General features: G+C 40.4%; 1 long non-coding RNA gene across 13 annotated transcripts in view; it reads right to left on the reverse strand.

The window, feature by feature from the left end:
* Positions 1-11,632, reverse strand: part of LOC103348742 (peroxisome proliferator-activated receptor gamma coactivator 1-beta) — a 114,197-nt gene extending 102,565 nt beyond the window's left edge. For all 13 annotated transcript variants that reach the window (XR_011387609.1, XR_011387602.1, XR_011387604.1 and 10 more), the window contains exon 1: positions 11,344-11,632. This is a non-coding gene — a long non-coding RNA (peroxisome proliferator-activated receptor gamma coactivator 1-beta). The remainder of the gene's footprint in view (positions 1-11,343) is intronic.
* Positions 11,633-22,317: the final 10,685 nt, after the last annotated feature.

The following is a 22,317-nucleotide window of genomic DNA, read 5'->3' on the forward strand; positions in this document are numbered from 1 at the left end:
AGCCCAGCTGTTGCAGCCATCTGGGGAAAGAACCAATGGATGGAAGATTCAGCCCCCCCCACTAAATCTTTCAAATAAATAAATAAGAGATTGGGGTGGGAAATTTAAGCAGAGAAGACACCTTGGAGGGCTTTAAACCAATGAATGTTAATGAATCTGGACTTTATCCCATTAGGCAACATTTCCCTGATATAATATTCACCAGTTTTATGATCAGGAGTGAGATAGCTTATAACTGAAATATTACTAACAGAAGTTTGAATAACTAAGGTTTTCAGACGATTAACTGCTTTTAGATTCTATGAGTTCAAAGGAACCCTCAGTTACTCACATATTGATAAGTTTTCTTGAATTTGAGCAAAAGACAAGGAAGTACAGCAAGCCAAGAAGTGGACATGAGAAGACCAAATTGTCTAAGGGAACATCTCCCATGTGAACAGATTTTCATGTGACTGTGAAGCAGTGGTCAACGATGAGTGTGATGGTAGAGTGTTTCATTAGCATGGTCTCCTTGATGAAGCTGTGGCCTGTGAGAAGTTGCCACCAACGCACTCCCTTTCCCCTCCATGGCAACTCACATCATCACATTGGTTCAAAAGTCAATCTTCAGCATGTAAAACAATATCAGAGTCTAGGAGGTGTTCCATATGTGAGAGGTCTTCCAAAAGTTGCTGGAAAATGTGTAGTATGAAAATGCATGCATTTCAAAAACTACTTACACCAAAATAAAGTTTTCACCAAAATAAAGTTTTCAAATTCTGTTTTTCCACAACCATTTTGAAGTGCCCTCGTACATTGATTGTTCAAGAAATCAACTAGGTTTGAGTCTTCTTGCACCAATTATCTGTCATTTGGTGCCAAGGTTGTTATGCAAGACCACACAATAGCACAAGGTAACTGAAATAAAATGAGTTCAGGTATGACAACCTAAAGTAAATGCAATTGATTTGGCAAACTGACAGCAGAGAGCAAGAAAACTGTTACAGGAGGCTAGAAAAAAATGCTCAGGGGGTTGTTTCAGAATGCTGAAAATATCCTATGAAATTGTTAGACAAGAGGACAATAAAGCTTGAAAAATAGTGACCTGTGATAGGGCATGGTAAAACACTTGGTAACTTCATATTCTTTGATGAAACCACTACATTTATAAATAAGCCAAGTCAGAAAGACAGTTCATATGAGTGGCATCAGCTCTAAAACCAAATGTCTAGTCAAAACTGTCAGCTCTCTTGAATGGTCCACTAATTTAGCCAGAAACTCAAAATCCTTATAAAGTTCTGGACACGGTATTTTTTTGGCAAGAACTCAGGAATAAGAGTCCTTCAGGAAAACAGTCATCCATTCCTTACCCTGTCAGTGACTATCTAAATTAAGACTTGCCACCTGCCTTATCTGGGTCTCAAGCTATTTCATCTGCACATAGGGGTGAGGAGATGAATGGACCAAGAGAAACATGTGCGTTTTGCACTTGAATCTTTTCTCCAATTGTATATAAACAGCACTCTGCAGGCAGGAAAGAAAAGACAACCAAATTTGTCACTGACCAGCGGGACAAAGATTGAGTACAGCCTAAAAACAATTGTCCTGAATGATATAAAACACTAACAACCAATTTGTGTGCAAAGTAAATGAACAAAAAAAAAAAAAACAGAATCTTAAAAATTCTAACTCAAATGCAGGAAAAATAATAAGCAAAAGGGAAGTAAAGAACATTTTTCTGAAAGGTCAAGAATATTTAATACAAACAATTGCTTTCAACTTTTAAAGAAATAAAGGTTAAATGAGGCTTTGTATTTTGAGACCTTCCATAAGGGACAATACAATCAGTGAAAAGAGGACTTAGGAATTGGGAAAAAAAAATTGAGAATAACACTGGGAAATTTAAACTAACTTTCAAATAAAAGGGTATCAATGTATTACTTTTTTTTTGACAGGCAGAGTTAGACAGTGAGAGAGAGAGAGAGAAAGGTCTTCCTTCCGTTGGTTCACCCCCCAAATGGCCACTATGGCTGGCACGCTGCACCGATCCAAAGCCAAGAGCCAGGTGCTTCCTCCTGGTCTCCCATGGGGTGCAGGGCCCAAGCACTTGGGCCATCCTCCACTGCACTTCCCTGGCCACAGCAGAGAGCTGGACTGGAAGAGGAGCAACCGGGACAGAATCCGGCGCCCCAACCAGGACTAGAATCCTGGGGTGTCAGCGCCACAGGTGGAGGATTAGCCAAGTGAGCCGCGGCGCCGGTCAGCGATGTATTACTTTTAAAAAGTGGGGTGTATCCAAAATATGAAAGAAAAAACAAAAGTTACAAAAAAGCAGGTAATAAGATAACAGGATAAGATGGAACAAAATAAATATGATACATTTTAGTTACCTGTGTTTAGAACAAAATCAAAAAATTAATGGTTATCACCACAGAGTGGAATTTTGTGTGATTCTTATTATTTTTCTCCTGTTCTGCATTTCATAATGTTTCTTTTTTTTAGTGAAATTGACATCTGTTTTATTTTATTTATCTATTTATTTTATTTGAAAGTCAGAGTTACACAGAGAGACAAAGAAAGGCAGAGAAGTCTTCCATCCACTAGTTCACTCCCCAACTGGCCACAATGGTCGGAGCTGTGCGGATCCGAAGCCAGGAGCCAGGAGCCTCTTCCAGGTCTCCCAAGTGGGTGCAGGGGCCCAAAGACTTGTGCCATCCCCCACTGCTTTCCCAGGCCATATCAGAGAGCTGGATCAGAAGTGGAGAAGCTGGGACTCGAACTGGCACCCATATGGGATGCTGGCATTGCAGGCGGCAGCTCTACCAGCTATGCCACAGCACTGGCCCCATTTCATAATGTTTCTACAGTGAAAATAACCTCCCTTCATGGTTATAAAAAGCATTGATAGTTCTTACTATATTCAGTAAGTTGTTCAAGGGTGTTTGAGGACACTGTCAAAAGCAAACCAGACCATTGGAAAATGACAATGACTTCAATGAAAGCTGTCCTTGTTCACCAGCAAGATCGTTTGCCTGACCCACCCATGCTACTTTCTCTTTGCAATCAGGCAGAATTTGAAATGGTACTGTCTAGATGGGGTTTTCTTCCAAAATAGATGCACCTAACAGCCCTTTGCCACCACCTTTACCTAAGAGATCTCGACAAAATTTCTAGAACCCAGATTACTTTAGCATTTGCCACACACACTTCTTAGTTTTATCTGTTTCTTCTCTCCAAAACCATAGAGGAGAGCTTCAGAGTTAAAAGATAGGGTTTATAAAGCTCTCTTTCTCACAGTGCCTCACATAACTCAATGGACAAAGATGATTCTCCAAATCTTTCTGAAATACGTGCTGAGTCACTCTGGGATGGAAATGCCAGTTTCAAGCCAGGCACAAGTGTCTCTGATTCAAATTCACATTCAGGGGCTGGCGCTGTGGCATCAGGAGTAAAGCCACCGCCTGCTGTGCCAGCATCCCATATGGGCGCCAGTTCGTATCCCGGCTGCTCTACTTACAATCCAGCTCTCCGCAATGGCCTGGGAAAGCAATAGAAGGTGGTTCAAGTCCTTGGGCCCCTGCACCAGTGTGGAGGACCTGGAAGAAGCTCTTGGCTCCTGGCTTCGGACCCGTGCTGCTCCAGCCATTGCAGCCATCTAAGGAGTGAACCAGTGGATGGAAGATCTCTCTCTCTCTCTCTCTCTCTCTCTCTGCCTCTCCTTCTCTCTCTGTGTAACTCCCACTTTCAAATAAATAAATACATCTTTAAAAAAGAATCACACTCAGATGCTAAATATAGAACACCATGGTTCTGTATTCTCCTAAATGGAAATAAAATTTATTTGCCTTATTTAAATGTTCAAAAAGTCAGCAGCTTTGTTTGTTCCTCCTGACTGCAGAAGAAATAAGTTGGACCTATGAAGAACCCATGGCCCACCTCTATCCCTTTGTGAATTATAACAAGTAAAGATCAATGACAACAGAGCAGCCTGCACCGCAAACCATTTGATGGAATATAGAAACTATTAGGTACAGCCATTAAGTTTCATACTTGCAGAAGGTCCAGTGCTATGATCCTTCTCCAGAGAAGTTTGGGGGTAATCTTAAGTTCTTTCTTTTTCAATTTCAGATAGGTGGGAGTTGGTGGGGTTCATTTATCAGGGAAACCATTATACTTCAGTTGAGAGAAGAAAGCAATTTATTGTTTCAAGAGATAGCCCCACACAAAATTCATTGGGCTGCCCAAGGTCGAGGTGAAGGTTCTCATCAATACAAACAGCAGGAGTGAACATGAAACTAGATGACATGACGAGAAACTGCAGGTGGACTGCCAGTCTTAGATACTTGGCCCCCACCAAAGGGTAACAATTACAATAAAATCATAAAAAAATAGTCCATAGGATGCCATACTCCCTTGTACCTTGCTCAGGACAAAACAGTCCAGGAGATTAGTGAATGTCAAATACTCATCCAGCAGGGTAAACAGATTACCCCAAGTGGGATAAAGAGACATTTTGTGGCTCTAGCATTTAGGGATGCACTGTTTGGGATACAGATAGTGCCTAGTTTACAGTTTTTAGAGTTATATTTCCTTGATTTTATATTGGTGTGAAAGCAACAAGCATTCAGTAAAAGCTGTACTCCAAATCTTGAGTGTGGTTCTTTTAGGGATGGTAGTAAGCAGCAGGACACTCTTTCACGATGCTGGGCAGAGGCAGCAGTGGCAGCCCCCAGTCAGCCCTACAACCATGTGCATGAGCAGCTGGCATTCCACAGTGGGCTGCGTTGCTAAGCCTGGGTGGTCTGTAATTTAGGAGTATTAAATGCATTTTCAACTTACAATATCTCCCACTTACAATACACTTATTGGGACTTATTCTCACGGTAAGTTAAAGAGCATCTGTACACTGTGCCACCTAACTTGTGGATCTCGTGGCCTTCACGCCTGGCACCAGAAGGAACTCTGTAATGTATCCTGAAGGTTAAAATGAGTGGCCATTGCCTCAGTTCCAGTGTTTCTATCCAACCTAAAATGCCCCCTCCAGTAAGCCACATCGTTAACCTGAAAACTCATTTCAAACAGCAGTTCCTCTAGAAAAATCTGACAACGTAGCCTTTTTTCTCCTTTTGTAAACCCTCCAATCCTTCAGACACATAAAAATCAGGCATAAATAGCTATGATGCTTTAGATTACATATAAGGATTAAAATCAGGAACCAAATGTCTCAGCCCATTCAAGCTGTCATAACAAAATACTATAGACAGAGTGGCCTGAAAAAAAGAAATGTGTATTCTCAGAGTAATAAGGCCTGTAGTTCTGAGACCAGGCACCAGGATCAGGTGACGGTTCTTTTCCTAGCTTACCTACAGTTCCCTTCTCTTCTCATGCACCTCACATGCAAAGAGAGAGACAGAGTATGCATACTCTCTCATGTCTCTTCTAATGAAGACACTAATCCAATTGAACCAGTACCTCACCCTTAAAACTTGATTTAACCTTAATTACTCCCTTATAGGTGGTATTTCTACAAACAGTCATCATAGGTGTTATGGATTCAACATATGAATTTTAGGGATCAAAATTCAACTAATAAGCCGGCGCCGTGGCTCAATAGGCTAATCCTCCACCTTGCGGCGCCGGCACACCGGGTTCTAGTCCCGGTTGGGGCGCCGGATTCTGTCCCGGTTGCCCCTCTTCCAGGCCAGCTCTCTGCTATGGCCAGGGAGTGCAGTGGAGGATGGCCCAGGTGCTTGGGCCCTGCACCCCATGGGAGACCAGGAAAAGCACCTGGCTCCTGGCTCCTGCCATCGGATCAGCGCGGTGCGCCGGCTGCAGCGGCGGCCATTGGAGGGTGAACCAACGGCAAAGGAAGACCTTTCTCTCTCTGTCTCTCTCTCTCACTGTCCACTCTGCCTGTCAAAAATTTAAAAAAAAAAAAAATTTTCAACTAATAGCAAACTGTAAATTTAAAATCTTAAATTTTATTTACACTTAGATTTTGGAGAACATTTATTCATCATTCAAAATATGAGGGTCAGCACATGAAAGAATAACTCAGTATGTTTCTTCACCAAGAAATGCACGAAAGTTTAGTTTTATTTGCTTCCTTTTCACTAATACCTTTAATAAAAACATTAGGTTTTAAAATTAATATCCTACATTCAAATGCATATTTACTTCACATTAGTTCAATTATTTATATTTTTCAATATTTACCTTATTTAAGATTCTGTACTACATATTCAGAGAATGCAAAGAATAGTTTAGAAGCTTACAATATATGGGGAGATATACATGTAAAAGGTTACAATGCAACATAGAATTAACTTATTTGGTAAATATGGATTGACCATCTAAGATTTGCCAAGCACTATGCCAAGTACAACATGTGACACATATTCCAAACTCAGGGAGTTTACTGACTAGCCTTGGAACTCCTAATGCATGCATAAGAGAGATACAAAATACAGCCAGACTGAGTTGAGAGTAGAGGAAGATTAGTTCTCATGAAGCCTTCATTAAAGGTTCAAATAATACTAAGCTTTGACAATAAATGTCCAACACAGTCAAACCATCTCCATTGCACCGTCTCCACTTGCTCTTTCTTATTGCCAGCATAAGCCAGTTTCAGGCTTCAGTGGTGAAGTCTACATCTTGGTTGGATACATATTCTTGAGTAAGCCTTGACTGTGTACTGCATCAGTCTCTAAGCACCTATGGTCAGATCTTCTGAAATATTTATCAAAGTCATAAGCACAGAGCCTACTGGGAGATTTTCAGTATCAGTACAGCAAGCACATTATCAATTAAAACTAGAGTTTGCAGATCCACTTTTGGCAGTCACGGGCTATATGATCCAAAGAACTATTACATTAAAACAAGTACATCCCAGAAAAATATATTATTTTTACTGCATTGGTAGGCCCTCCAAGAAGACATGGAAATCTCCAATGCTGTCAACACTCCAACCAAAACTGAAAATGGACCTGGAAGTAAGGAGTCATCAAATTGTAAAGGTGTGCTTGCCCTGAAAGCAGATATTCCCACAACCCTGAAACACAGAGGCAGCAGCAAAGTCGGAGAACTGAGTCTAAAATTCTCACAATAAAGCCACAAGCCATCAGCAGAGGCCAATGTAACCCATTGCAGCTCCCTTAGAAGCTAATACAATCTTCCCTTAGGAAGACCATCGGCAATTTAAGACTGTGTGATTACTAGGAATTAATATCAAACAAATCCAGTGTAATCAGAGATCACAAACCCGACAAGTAAGCAAACCATCTTGAATGAGACTCAACAAAATCAGCAAACAATAGACTTCCATCTCTAAAGATTCTGAATTTTGAAATTAGAAAGTATGAACTAGGGCACAATTATGAACTAACAGATAAAGAAAATAAGTGTATTTAAAAAATGAAGAAATAAAAATGCACTAACAATGAAAATGTATGTTTTTTTAACTGCTTCTAAGAATTGGGGAAAAATAAGCATTTGTGTTAAACATCAGATTATACATAATAAGGAGTAAAAAGATTAAGTAAGAACAAAATATAAAGATATGGGAAATAGGAACAAGAGATTAAGATATACGGAAGGCCGGCGCCATGGCTCACTTGGTTAATCTTCCACCTGCAGTGCCGGCATCCCATATGGGCGCCGGTTCTAGTCCAGGTTGCTCCTCTTCCAGTCCAGCTCTCTGCTGTGGCCTGGGAAGGCAGTGGAGGATGGCCCAAGTGCTTGGGCCCTGCACTGCATGGGAGACCAGGAGGAAGCACCTGGCTCCTGGCTTTGGATCAGCATAGTTCTGGCCTTAGCGGCCATTTTGGGGGGTGAACCAACGGAAGGAAGATCTTTCTGTCTCTCTCTCTCACTGTCTAACTCTATCTGTCAAATTAAAAAAAAAAAAAGATATACGGAAAACAGAATGAGAAGATCGAGAAGATCTTACAGCCAATGAAATAGATTCTCAAAATGAGAGAATAGAGAAAATGGCTGAGACAATAAGACATCATAACTGGTGATTAACATGAAAAATAGTGTATGCCAAACAGAATTAGTAAAGCAATCCATACCAAGACACACTGTAGACTGAATAGAAACATTAAAGTAGCCAGAGCACAAAAAGGTCACACAAAGCTGGCAGAAAACTTATCAGCATAGGAAGCCAGAAAACAATGGGATAATGTTTTCAAAGGCTGTGAAAAAAACTCTGCTTAGACTTGCATATGCATTTTTACTAAGGACCCCCAAATAAAGAAAATGACTAGTCAGTACGAAAGTAAAAGGGAGAAAATGAGCAAATAAAATGGTTAATGTATAAATTTGATCAACTATTATAAAATCATCATTATTATATAATAACAATAATGCTCACTGACGGTTTATGAGCAATATAAATAAAATAGTCATCAATAATAACGCAAGTTGGAGGTGGGTGGGTGATCAGTGTTGAAATGCTCTGAAAGTCTTGTATAAATGGAGTTAAGAGCTATGGAATTAAGAAAATAAAAAATTAGTACTGGTTATGTTATAGAACTTAAATTAGATGATGAGCTAATGTAATGAATTACAATTTACATATGTTACATGTCTTTTTTTAAAGACATAAAAACTGTTTTTTCAGGTTTTTATTTATTGAGAGACAGAGACACCTGCAATGGCTGGAGCTGTGCTGAGATTGAAGGGGGAGGTGGGACCTCAATCCAGGTCTCTTACGTGGGTGTCAGGGACCCAGTTACTTGAGCCATCACTACCATCTCCCAGGATCTGCATCAGCAGGAAACTGGAGACCAGAGCCAGAGGCAGAACTTGAACTCAGGAACTTTATATGGGATTCCAGCATCTTAGTCGGCATATTAATGTGTAGGTGAATCATCCACCCTCAAAACTAATTTTTTAAGGAAAAACTTCTCTAGAGAAGTGTGTGTTTCCTGGTGCACAACACAAAGTACAGACAAATCTCTTTGGTGCCCCCTCATTCTCCTTTCTGGATTCTTCTAAACTCCTCCACTTAATCTATTTACACGGGGACATGGATAGATACTATGAATGAGAAATGGAGGAGAGTCATTTAACTATCCCTTTTTTTTCCTACTTGATAACAGCATTCTCTAGATTAGCAGGGATCAAGTAAGATTTGTGCTTGCAAAACAGAAAATTAGCTACACGAAATGCGTTGGCAATCTTCAGCAGCTTCTAGACAAAAGACAGTTTCACAGACATGGGATTGAAAACAGTGAGTGTGTCAGCGTATGGTGGAGGGAGACAGAAGCAGCAATGCAGCTGAATGCATTAACTGACAAATATGTTGGATCTGAGGCTGTTTATATGTAAGGTTCATTGATGTACATAACCAGAAATTTGTAATACAGTGTTAACATATAGAAGGGTGTGAACACCTTACATAAAGCTATTTATATAAAACATGAATATGTGTGTTTCAATAGAGTATGTTGTGGAGGGATATACATCTGTGTATCTGTTTACGTGGGGCTGTTTTTATGTGGGGCTGATAGAGAATTATATTAGGGATATATCTGTTGGGAAGGGTTGTATGGGCTGTGAAGAGTGACCTATGAGAGTTTTATTTGTAAGGAAAGGGGCCAGAGTGTGTATGAGTGTGTACATTTGTGAAATTGTCTGAGTGTATGTTATATTTTGTTCCTTCTCCCAGTCCTTCTTTTTAAAAGACCAAATTACTCTTGATTGAAAATTTTACTGAAGGCAGCCAGGTGTTAATGCCCTCATTCCTCCAAATATAAAGGGAGTAAAGGTCCTTGTTGGACCAAGAAGCAGGTTGAACCTGTCCCCAAATGTTAATAGAAACATTGATTCACTTAATACACTGGATAAATGCCCTGGCTCAGACAAATAATTTCACAAGCAGCTAAATCCTCTTGTTTCTTCCAACACTTAGACAAGAGGAAATATCCATAGGCTAATTCCTTGTCCATAGTCTGACACACCAGTGCTTTTCAATCACAAAGCTGACTTGAAGTCATACGTAATAAAAGAACAAGTGCTCCGTTACTTGGCAAGTACAGAGTAGATATTATTTTGGTTTAAAATAACCCAATTTACAAAATGGACAAAGGCTAGCTACATCTTCCTCAGCCCAAGAGGCAATCACAGAGCAAACCCAGCTGCTAAACAGTGACTCCATTAAGTGTCAGGGCTCTGCTTCAGCCTACCCTATTTTGGGAGGCAGGACCAAGTCCATGCATATCTGTGGAGCATGACCTCCGATGCTACCTACCCTGTGTGGCCAAAGAGCAACCCCAGAAAGCTTACTGAGCGTGGGAGCCCAGCCTTTTCCAACTCCAGATTCTAAAGAACAGCACAGTCACAGAAGATAACTTGCAAATCTGCCTGATCAGAGACAATCAGAGTCCAGCCATTAGCTGCATCTGAAAGCAAAGTTGAGCCAAGGGTCTCAGGGCACACATGGAGCACAACTTCCATTATAATTCAACCTCAGAGCACAGGAAGTGACTCAAGCCAACTGAAGAACATGACACCAAGGTCTGCCAGCTACCAGTTGACCTTCTGGGGATTTAAGAATAGACTAAATAATAAAGGTCTATCATAATCCAAAAATATCTGCAAAATTCAGAGAGTTGACGATTTCCTCAGGTGCATAGGCATCAGCCTAAGGACACAGGATTATGACAAATTGAGGAACTATGACACTAACCTAAAGAAATTAATAATGCCCAAATAATGAACATGGCAGAAATGGAGGTATATGAAATAATTGAGAAAGAACTCAGAAGAATCCTCTTAAAGAAGCTTGTGGAACTTCAAGAAAATATGGATACAAAATTAAATGAAATTTGGAAAGCAATTCATGAACAAAATAGGAAGTTTGGCAAATAAATAGAAACAATTGAAAACCCAAATAGAAATTTTAGAGAAAAAGAATACAATAATTGAACTGGAAATTAAACAGAAAGTTTCAAGCAGACGAACAGTGAGCTCAAAGATAGGACTTTGGAAATTATCCAGAGACATAAAAGCAGCAGAAACTGTGCAGGCCCAGATAGGGGGATGATATCTTCAAAGTGCTGAAGAGAAAAAGAACTATCAACCAAGGACAGTTTACCCAGCACAGCTGTCCTTCAGAAATAAGGGAGAAATTATAACTCCTAGCCAAAAAAACTAAAGGAGTTCATCAGCCCTAAGCCACTTTACTGGAATTGATAAATAAAATTCTTCAAGCTGAAATAAGAGACTATTTTTAAATAATAGCAAAATGAAATCACATAAAAGTAAAACAACCTAATGTTATAAGTAATGTATAGTCACATTCAGAATCTGTAAAGCAATCAGATAACAAATTACAACATGGAAATAGCAAGTTCTTACCTCTCGGCCAGTGCCATGGATCAATAGGCTAATCCTCCTCCTGCAGCTCCGGCACACCAGGTTCTAGTCCCTGTTGAGGCAAGTGCTTGGGCCCTGCACCTGCATGGGAGACTGCCGCGAGCGTCTCGGGGAGTCTGGCCAGCAGACTCAACCCAGGGCCCGTGACCACGGTTTCTCGGGAGAGAAAAGAATGAATGACGTTTATCGGTCTTCAGTAGACTTTTTATTAGAGAAAATAAACGTGACAGAGGTAGAGAGGAAGGAGGAAAGGAGAGGAGAAAAAGAGAGCTTCCTCCTTACACCCGCGGCTTATATACAAAATGCGACCAATCAGGAGCAAGCTAGAGTCCATGCATCGGGCACACCAATCCGGTCTCTGTTCACGTGAAGGGCACGCGTCGTTCGGCCAATCAGGTGAGGTGTCACGCAGCAGGCAGGCAGGCAGACTCACTGCGGGGGTCCTGGCGCCATCTTGTTGTTTATCGAGACCGCGATCCCTCCGCCTCTGGAGAGCCCCGCCCGTTGGAAAGCCCCCCGATCAAAACCGAAAGTAAAAACCTCCGCCTAGCGATGCTGCTGCGGACTATTCCCCGACAGGAGACCAGGAGAAGCACCTGGCTCCTGGCTTTGGATCAGCGCGGTGCGCCAGCCACAGCAGCCATTGGGGGGTGAACCAATGGCAAAGGAAGACCTTTCTCTCTCTGTCTCTCACTATCCACTCTGCATGTCAAAAAAAAAAAAAAAGTTCTTACCTGTCATACACTATGCTTAATGCCAGTGGATTAAATTCTCCAATAAAAAGACATAGAGTAGATAGTAGATGAATGGTTTCAAGAAAAGGAAAGATCCAACAAAACGTTTGGCATGAGAGACTTACTTTACTAGTAAGGGTAAACAGAGACTCAAAGTGAAGATATCCATGCAACCGGAAATACTACACGACCAAATAATCCCACCCCTAGTATATATCCAAAGAAACTGAAATCAGTGTGGTGAAGGGACATCTTCAGTCCTATGATCCCTGAATCTTTATTCATAATAACCAAGATATGTAATCAATCTGAGTGCCCACCAGCAGATGAGCAGATAAAGAAAATGTAGTAGATATTTACAGTGGAATACTATTAAGCCTTGAGAAAGGGAACATCCTGTCATTTTTGAGAACCTGAATGAATCTAGAGGACATTATGCTAAGTGATATACATTAGGCATAGAAAGACAAATATTGCAAGATCTCATCAGTATATGGAGCATAAAAAGTTAAACTCATAAAAGTAGAGAATAGAATAATACTATAGTCCAGGGTCAAAAAGGAAGGGAATAGAGAATTTAAATCAAAGAGTTAAAAAATTCAGTTAGGAATAATTATTGAGGAAAAATAATTTTGTGAGATAACACATCATGGTGGCCACAATTAATAATAATGTATAATATGTTTCAAAATTGCTGAGAGAGCAAATTTCAAATGTATCATCAAAAAAAGTGAGATGTTATAATAATTAACTAGATTTAATCATTATACATTGTATATGTGTATCAAAACATCATATCATGTCCCCAAAATATGCACAATTATTATTTTCAATTAAAAATAATTTTTAAAATTGTTTTATCACTCTTCACATCATATCCAAAAAAAATCAAACATAATGCACTTACTCTTAAATGTATACTTTATTAATCTCTGCAGGATATTAAAGAAGCTCAAACATAATACACTTATTCTTAACTGTATACTTTATTAATCTCTGCAGGATATCAAAGAAGCTATGTAGCAGAATTTAAAATTTTAAAGGTGAATTACAATCTCCACCTCACCACCCACTAGTACTGTGACTACAATGTGAGTATAGATATTTCTCTCATATGAGTTTCTTTGTTTGGATTGATGCCTAACATTACAGCAAGTATTCTGTCAAAAAAAGCTGTGTATTCAGAAAGGCAATCACAATGTATCTATTGTGTGAAGCAGAGGGACTCCATCCCTCAAGATAACTCCATCCATTATGTGGACAAAACTTAAAAAGCATATTCAATGACTATGATGAGAAACAAATTACAACATAAGTTTATAATATGTTTAGAAGGAAAATCTCATAAATTAGAATATTATCTGAAAATACAAAATTCATTGCTGTGAAGTTAAATATGTTTTTTCATATAACAAAGAAGTAAACTGAGATTCTTCCCTACTGGGAATAAGAATAAGAAAAATAAAAGAATTTGAGATTGTGTTTTTTAAAATTTGAGTGTGGCATTGTGCCAGACAGGGGAGCTACAGAAGGTGTTCCAAAGAATTAGGGAGCTTTTGACAAAAACTCCAACATTAGGAATTCCTGAGCAAGCCATTCATAGAACATCCTTTGCAGTTCAGTTACAGCTTAAATGGAAGGGAACTTACCAGGTGCTACTGAGCACGGCTACCTCAGTGAAATTAGGATTAAACTTCTACCTCTTAAGTCTTCACAGGTAAACTCAAAAGACACACCTGACTATTCCTGTAAGCCAATCAGAGACCTTAAGTACCTCTTCAAAGCCAAAAGGATAAGTAAAGTTTTTTGCTGCACTTTAAAGCTTATGTGCTGTACCCGCCTCTTTAGATGCCCTCTGGGAACTGTTATTGAGAATAAAACACCTAATGGGTTCTTCTATTATAATTCTCTACGTCAAGCTAAGTGGGTTGATAATCTATCACCACCCACCACCTGGGAGTCTGTAAGATATGCTCTTTTCATCTTAGGGGGCACTCTATTTACAATTGGTTTTGTTTCAGTTTTGCTTATGCTAATTAACAATCCTATATGTTTCAGAACTCAACTTCTGGGAATAACTGACCTTGCAGGGGACACAGACATTGGCAGTGAGCAAGACTGCTCCAGCTCACAAAGCGAATTTGTAAGATGAGATAGACAGAGACTTCGAGACCTGGGACAGGCAGAACCTGCACTATGCCCCTCATAAGCAGGAAGCAGCTATAGAAGGTGTGATGATTCTACACCTTTCAACATCCCTTAGGATTAAGGGAATGGAGTCTCTGAGGGGGGAATGTTGTAGGCAGCATATAGGATAAAATTGAGGTTTGTGAGCTAGAAGACCAAGCCTTCACCATGTCCCTGTGTGACCTCATGCCCCTACCTGACCACACCTGGCCAATCAGACTAATTAACCACTCCCCTTTAGAAGTGGATTAAAGACCTGGAACACAGTGGGCCCAGCCCTTTTTGGCCTTGTGCCTCTTTCTCCATTACAGACCCTTGCTGCCCCTGTGCCTTTCGGGGTGTGTGGCCTTCAAGCCATCCGCTGCATGCTTCCTGGCCTGCACGCTCCTCCACGTGGCTGGCTCCTGGTGCTCAGTATGAATCCAGATTTGCCCCTCTTTTAGACAGGGCCCTCACTCTCCTATGCATTTCTCCCACTAAATAAAAGCAAAAAACTTAAAAAAAAAAAAAAAGAAAGAAAAGAAAAGAGGAGGAGAGGAAAGTGACGGGAACCTTAAAAATCACAATAAATGTACAGAAATATTAAAAACCATAAGAAAATGTTTTGAACACAGTAATTTCATGTCATTTTTTTATCTGAACAAAATGGAAAGTTGGGATTGAATAAAAGCTATTATAAATTACCAACGATGTCAGCCTGCTTGGTCATTTTTACTTTTAACAGTAAGTTTAAAAAATTTAGTACGATCTAAAACTCTTGCCCTTTTTTAAAAACAAGATAAAGGAGATAGTTTTGCCAGTCCTTACCCTATTTTTTTTCCTTTTGAACACTATTTAAACAATTAAAATGTCCAAATCTTATTCATTTTTTTCTTTCCATTATTGTGACTGTCCGAATCTCAGCTACAGAATCGAAATTCAGCAAAATACCACTCCTTGAAAATTATTGGCAAATTCTCAGCTTATAAACAATGGACATTTGGATTGCCATGTTTATCTCAATAAATACTGTACAAAAGCTCCTTGCAAATATTAAAACTTTTTTTCAATCACTTGGAGGCTAGCTGTTAATATTATTGGTAAAGACTCTTGCAAACTTCCTGCAAGGCTCCTACCGTACCACTAGAACTTTTAAAACGTTTTGTGTAGCTTTCTTTTCTCACAGATCTATGAGAGGTTCCTTCCTATGCCCTGCCTACTTTATGATCCTTCCTACCCCAGTTTTCTCTGTACAAAAACAGTCCCCACAAAAGTAGCCCAGATCCACTTATGATCCATCTCCCTGCTAATGTACCCAGGAAAGGAGAGGAGGATTGCACAAGTGTTATGTCCTCTGCTTGCCCATGTGGCCGACCCAGAAGAGGCTCCTGGTTCCTGGCTTCAGACCAGCTCAGTTCTGCCACTGCAGCCATTGGGGCAGTGAACCAAGGATGGAAAACCTCTCTCTTGCTCATCTGCTCTCACTTCATTCTAGTTCTCACTCTCACTGTCCCGCTAACTCTGCCTTTCAAATAAATAAATAAATGTTTTAAAATTAAAAAAAAAATAAAATTTGAGTGAAAAGACATGCAATTCTTTGTAACAAATCTCAGCAATAGTATCATCTTTTAATCTTAGTGGTTGCAAAAGGACCATATCTTGGTTTTCAAATATGTCTTATGTCCCCTGATCTTGTGAAATAAATCCTTAAATCAGTCCCTGATTTCCTTCTCAATCACCAATACTAATTATTATGTCCGCCTCCTTATACCTATACTTCTCCTTCTTCCTCTGGTTGTTCCAAACATTTAGCCCATAGCTTCAAGAATAGTTATAATCCAACGACATGTGCATTAAGTCTTCTGGACATCAAACTCGGTGACCACCCTTCTTAGAGAAACTGTTGAGATCATACACATAAGGCTGCTTGTCACCACTCTTCATCCGTGAGGGGCAGAAGTGTAAGACCACCCAGCCATCATTCTGCTTTAAAATCATCCCTGTAACTCCTTGATCTCACCAAGCTCTGCAACCCACCCCTTCCTTCCTATGCACTCCCATTATATCCTCAGTAATTCCCACCAAAGGAATTAACAAAGTTCTCGAGTTCCCACATATTAACAAATCACACAATAGACAATTAAATCTAGATTTTCCAATTCCAGAATGCCAGGCTATTAAAAACAACTCACTGCGGTCTCCAAGTATAGCAAAATTTTCCAGGCTCCAAAGCAACTTCTCAGAAAAATCTCTACCTGCTCACTTTCACTGAAACCTCATTTTCGCTGATGATACCACTTTTCCTTGTCTGCTGTCCCCTCACATCCTAGATACAACATTCCCTTTCCTTACCATTGTGTTTTCAACTACCTCTGCTTCTTTGAAATGTAAGACATTTATTTACATGACCCAGGATTGCTTAGGCCTTCTGAGAAATAGAAAGCAGAGTACAATTATGGAGGCAAGAATTTACTGAAATGGTCATAGATAAGATGCCTCAAGACACAGTACAAAAGGCAAAGAAGTTTGAATTCCAGTTCTTCTATCCTGGCAGATATTTACCCACTCAGGTTTTGGAGGCTGCCATCACTCCACTGTGCCTCTGCAGGGAACTACAAAAACATCAAGAATCCCTAACCACTCCTTTACCTCCTCGATATCACATATTGCCTTTGCCATTTCAAGAGAAAATAACCTTTTCCAATATCCTAGCCTCTGTGAGATATCAGTAAACAAAATAGAAAAAAATTCTCTGATTCCCTAATATTTCAATGATGGGGAGGAAGATAAATAATAAACAAATTACCAAGTGTGTAGTATGCCCAGTGTAATACGTAGGAAATATAAGCAGCATAAAGGACACAGAGTGCCCATAATAGAAGAGTGCCATTCTATGTTACATAAAACATGTGTGTAGAAACTTAAATCATTTGAAAATTCCTAAATGAGTTAAGGGAGTTGATATGAGATGAGCAGAAAAATGGTGTGATTTGACTTATATTGTAAAGGATTCTTTTGTCTGCTATTGGGGAGCCAGTATAGAAGCAAATTTTCCAAGGAGATAACTGTTTGGAATAAGGTTGAAGTGGTACAGTGAACAGTGAGCAGATTCTATGATGTGTTTCAAAGCAAGAGCCAAGAGAGTTTGCTGATAGGGTGGGTATAGGAGATGGCAGGGAATAAAGGGGGGAGGGGTCAAGCACAACTCATTTTGGGGGGGGGTCTAAAAACTGAAAATGTAGAAGTGCTATCTATGGAAATGAGCAAGCAAAGGAGATTTGTTGAGCGGTGGTGAAATCAATTTTGGACAAGTTGATTGAATAGGTAGGCAAATCATTAACCAAATTGATTTAAAATCTGGAGTTCACCAAAGCCTAGACTGGATTTAAAAAAAAAAAATCACTGAAGTTATCAGTATTTAGACAGTGTTTGCTACCATAGGACCAAATGAGATTGTTTTGGGAGTGAAGGCAGCTAGAGAGAAGTTTTAAGGACTGAGCCTTCGGATGCTCCAATAATTGAAGATCAGGAAGATGAAAAAGAGACACAAAAGAAGCAGCAGTTTAGATGGGAAGGAGAACTAAAAAAAGGAGTGCCAGAGGCAAAGAAGAAAATATTCTGAAAGTATAAGTCAGATCAAATGAAAACCGAGAGCATGCTCCTATTTGTCCATGTGGAGGTCATGTGCAACCTAGCCTGGAGCAGCCTCAAGGAGCACTAGAGGTGAATCCTCACAGGAATGGGTTCAGAAGAGGGGCGAAGGGGGAAAGCAAAGGAGGAGGAATAAAGTTCACCAAGAATAAAGTCCAAAAAAAGAAAAAGAAATGAAGGATAAGGGTAGCTGGAAAGAAAAATGGGTGTTGTTGTTAATGACGAGAAAGATTTACACCATGTTTGTGTGCTTGTGAAGATGACCCCAGCGAAGAAGGGGAAATAATGACAAAGTGGACAGCTACTTGAGAAGGTGGAACAGATGAGGGGCAGGGGACACGACACAGGAGAGGAACAGTAGGCCTTAGCTAAGTGAAGGGTGAGATAGTCTATCCTAGCAGGACCCAAGTCAGAATACTTAGGAATACATTCAGATGAGTTGGTCCGTTTAGTAGTGCAACTACGTAGGAATTTACTGAACAGATCCATTTCACTTGGCTCCATGCTACACCCTCTCCTTGTTCTCCTCCTATGTCTCTGGCAGCTCCTTCTCTGCCTCAGCCCCTCTATCTGGAGGATTAAGGTTCTATATAAGCTCTTCTCTTTCCCTTCTTTATTTCTCAATTGGCTACATTACCTTAGCAATGCTCTCAGTACCTTCCAAGTTTATGTATCTTGTTCTAACATCTCCTGGAAGTTTCAGGACCACATATTTAATTGCTCTCTTGGAATCTCTACTTGAAAATCCCATAAGAATCGCAAGCTCAACATTTCCAAAACAGGAAAACCATCTTCTCCCCGGAATCCAAAAACCAGAAACCTACAAGTGAATCATCCGTCACAATTCCCTTACAGCTTACATTTAAATCATCACCAGTTCCTATGCATTTTAACTTCTAAATATCTCCTGGAGAAAGGCTCCTACTTCCCTCCCGCTCTACCATGACCACCGCCAGCACCTTTGCCAGGATGCACGGCACTCACTCTCATCTTACCCTAATTCCCTCTCCACACAGCAGAGAAATATTTTTAACATTTAAATGTGATCACATCCCCAGACTCACTTGTCCTGTGTCAAAACAGTTTTATCTAACATGTAAAGGGGCAGAAACTCTCTCAAATAAGAACATCAATAAATGAATTTAAAATTAATAGCTACAAAATCTGGCATGTTGTGGACCTTCCTGCCTCTGCAGATATTCACTCCTCACTCTCCAAGCTCCCGCCCTTCCCCCTGACTAGAACGTTCCACCCCGCTCCTACTCCCCTCCTCCCATTCAGATCTCAGGACAGGTGTTACTGCCTAAGAGAAGACTCCCCCCATCTCATTTTTGCTCCATATTGGTCAAATCCCTTTCATGTGCCTGCTTTCAGCCTCACAGACCTTTCTGCTAGTATATATCATGGCACTAATTTTACATTTATTAAACTCTAACAGGGCAGAAACTTTATTTGTTTTCTTTTCCATTGCAATATCCTTACCCTCTAGCACCTTCTTCAAATATAATAGGCGTTTCATATTTGAACAGATATATAAATAACAGGTAGTTCTTACAAAGTCTATAGTGATTGATGGAAAAAAGAAAGACACAGACACAAAGGTACATAGGGTACTTCAAATGCACCTAAGGGATAAAACGATTTAGTCTCACCACGACACAGCCATATCAAGCTAAGCACACTAGGTGCTTCCAATTATCCTGAGATAATATCATTCAAAAACTTTGCACTTTTAGCATCAGTCAGAATGGCTTAATGAAGAACACTTGCTGGGATATGGAAACCCTAAGTTGCAGGCCTTGCTCTGCCACTGTACAACTGTTTTATTTTTAACAAGGTATCCCATCTCTCTGGATTTTCTCTCTTCATCTCTCTGAAGATCCAAAATGGCTTCCACACCCTCTTCCAGTTCAGAATTCAATATCACCTGTCAACACTGACGCTTAAGCTACATAAGCAGAAGGACAACAACATAGAAATCTTTCTGTTCTGGGACAAGGTGGGGCTAGAATTGCACCATGAAGAAAACATTAAGACAAGTAAAGGCAGAAAAGAACATTCTAGAAGAAACAGGATTGCAAACACATGTGGTATTTAAGTGATAATTGGTCACACACCAAGTATGAGAAAGAACCATTCTCCCCGCCCCCAACTGTTCCATTCCTTCAGACACTGCTCCACCATTGCTGCAATACTCAGAGTCCAGTCGGTCCCTCAGGCTGCGAGATGGCTTGACCACTCTCTCCTCAGGGCCTCAGGCTCCCTTTTGACCACAGCTCCACTTTCATCTCCCACTACAGCCCATTAGAAACTGAGGAAAGCAGGGCTATCCATGGATCGTACACGTATCAGTGAGGCTGACACATGGTGGTGCAACACAGAGCCAGATAGCAGAGCAACTGGGTCTCCAAGGCCATGTGGAAAACGCCAGGGATTTGGTTTCCATCCTCACACCCCAACCTCCAACAGCAAGTCAGCCTGTTTAATAAGACATTTGTTGACTTCCTTCTTGCTACTTCTGATAATATACTCCTTTCTGATGCTTTCTGTGATTTGACACTGAATGAAAACACATGATCTCACAGCTAGGAAGCATCAAGTCTGCAACACCACCAGTAATCCTGTGCCAGTGCTCCAGCATTTGATCTGTAGTAATGGCACAAAGGCAGAAAAGACGCTCCTGATAAAATTAGCCATTGCTCCTTTCTGGGCAAAATTAAGGTAGGTAGAGGAGAAGGAGGGCAGGGAATGAGAGAGTTGATCATGCTTCCTTTTAGTTTGAAAATAAATCTCAATGCCCATTTTGATAAATTACAGTCTTCTATGAGTTTAGGATAATTTAAAAAGTGGTCTTCTGTAAAGAATCATTTTATTTATTTGAAAGGCAGAGTTACAGAGAAAGAGAGGGGACAGAAGCAAAGAGAGAGAGAGATCATCCAGCTCTCTTTTGGTTCACTCCCCAATTGGTCACAATGGCCAAGCCTGGGTGAGATCGAAGCCAAGAGCCAGGAGCTTCCTCCAGGTCTCCCACGTGGGTACAGGAGCCCAAACACTTGGACCATCTTCTGCTGCCTTCCCAGGCACATTAGCAGGGAACTGGATCAGAAGTGGAGCAGCCAGGACTCGAGCCAGAGCCAGTGCCCTATGGGATGCCGACATGGCCGGCCAGGGCTTTAACCCACTGTGCCTCAGCACCAACCCTTAAGAATAATATTTACAACTAACTACTGAACTTACATCATACTGAACTCAAGAAACTGAGCGTAATGATCAACTTGAAGGACAAATCCAAAATCAAGGGTGGACAAGGACAATGTGTGGGAAGCCAAAGGATGGAAGAGAAAGAGCATGAAGAAACGGTAGTTTCTTAGAAGACTTCTTACTCTGTTTCCTCACCCCTTCAGTCTCTCTCACAGAGTGGAAAAAGAAAGCCATTTACAGTTCTGGGAGGCCACATGCTCACTCGCTAACCTCCATTCTTCAAAATTTTGCAGATGCAGCTTTTTTGCATGGCTGAACTCCACTTCCTTTATTTCAGTCCACCATGGCCTGGAGTCCTGCGTTTGGGTAGAGTTGAAGGGAGGGAAGAGAGGATCAGAAAAGTATTGGTTTATTTACTATACGACCTTACTATTCTAATTATGAGAGATACAATGATCAACCAAAGACCCCTCTCTCATAGACCTTTCTATTCAAGGGCAAGGTCAGACAGTAAACAGATGAGCTGATTTCAAAAAGTTTATGGAAAAACAAAATTGAAAGATAAATTTATTTTGGTGTAAAAAACATTTTAAATCCATGCAGTTTTTTCATAATATGCATTTCCTTGAACTTTTTGAAGACTTCCCATAGCCACATAAAATATAACCAATTTTGTGTATTAGAAGGTGTTATAAGGGGTAGGAATGGAGTCACCAGATCATTTGTTTTCCAAACTAAAATACTTTTGAGTCACTGTTAATAATTCTACAGAAACAGCAGGTATAAACAGGAGCTCTCATAGGCAAATGAGTCTGCAGTGCCGTACTCACCTGTGGAAGAAGGAAAGTAGTGCAATAAGGAAGGTCTGAAATGTTGAGTAAGGAAACTACAATTTTTAAAAGAATGACCGAGACAGACCTCATGCAGAATTTCACACCTTACCTATGTGAGTCCATGGTTCCTCATGTGTAAAAGAGGACCAGCCTAGAATAAGTTCTAAGGCTGTATTCAGTTTTGGGATTTCACAACCAATGATCCAGGGGTGGGTGTGCGTGTAGGTGTGCCACTCTTCTATGGTCTGATATAAGGAGAGGGAGGAGATGTGACTTTAATTGCTGAGGTATTCCATCCAAAGGCCCAGTGTTCACGACTGAGGATTGTGCAATTTGACTTGAGTTTATCAAATGGGTGTAAAGTAATTACT

The sequence above is a fragment of the Oryctolagus cuniculus genome, chromosome 3, assembly GCF_964237555.1.
Source record: "Oryctolagus cuniculus chromosome 3, mOryCun1.1, whole genome shotgun sequence".
NCBI classification, from domain to species: domain Eukaryota; kingdom Metazoa; phylum Chordata; class Mammalia; order Lagomorpha; family Leporidae; genus Oryctolagus; species Oryctolagus cuniculus.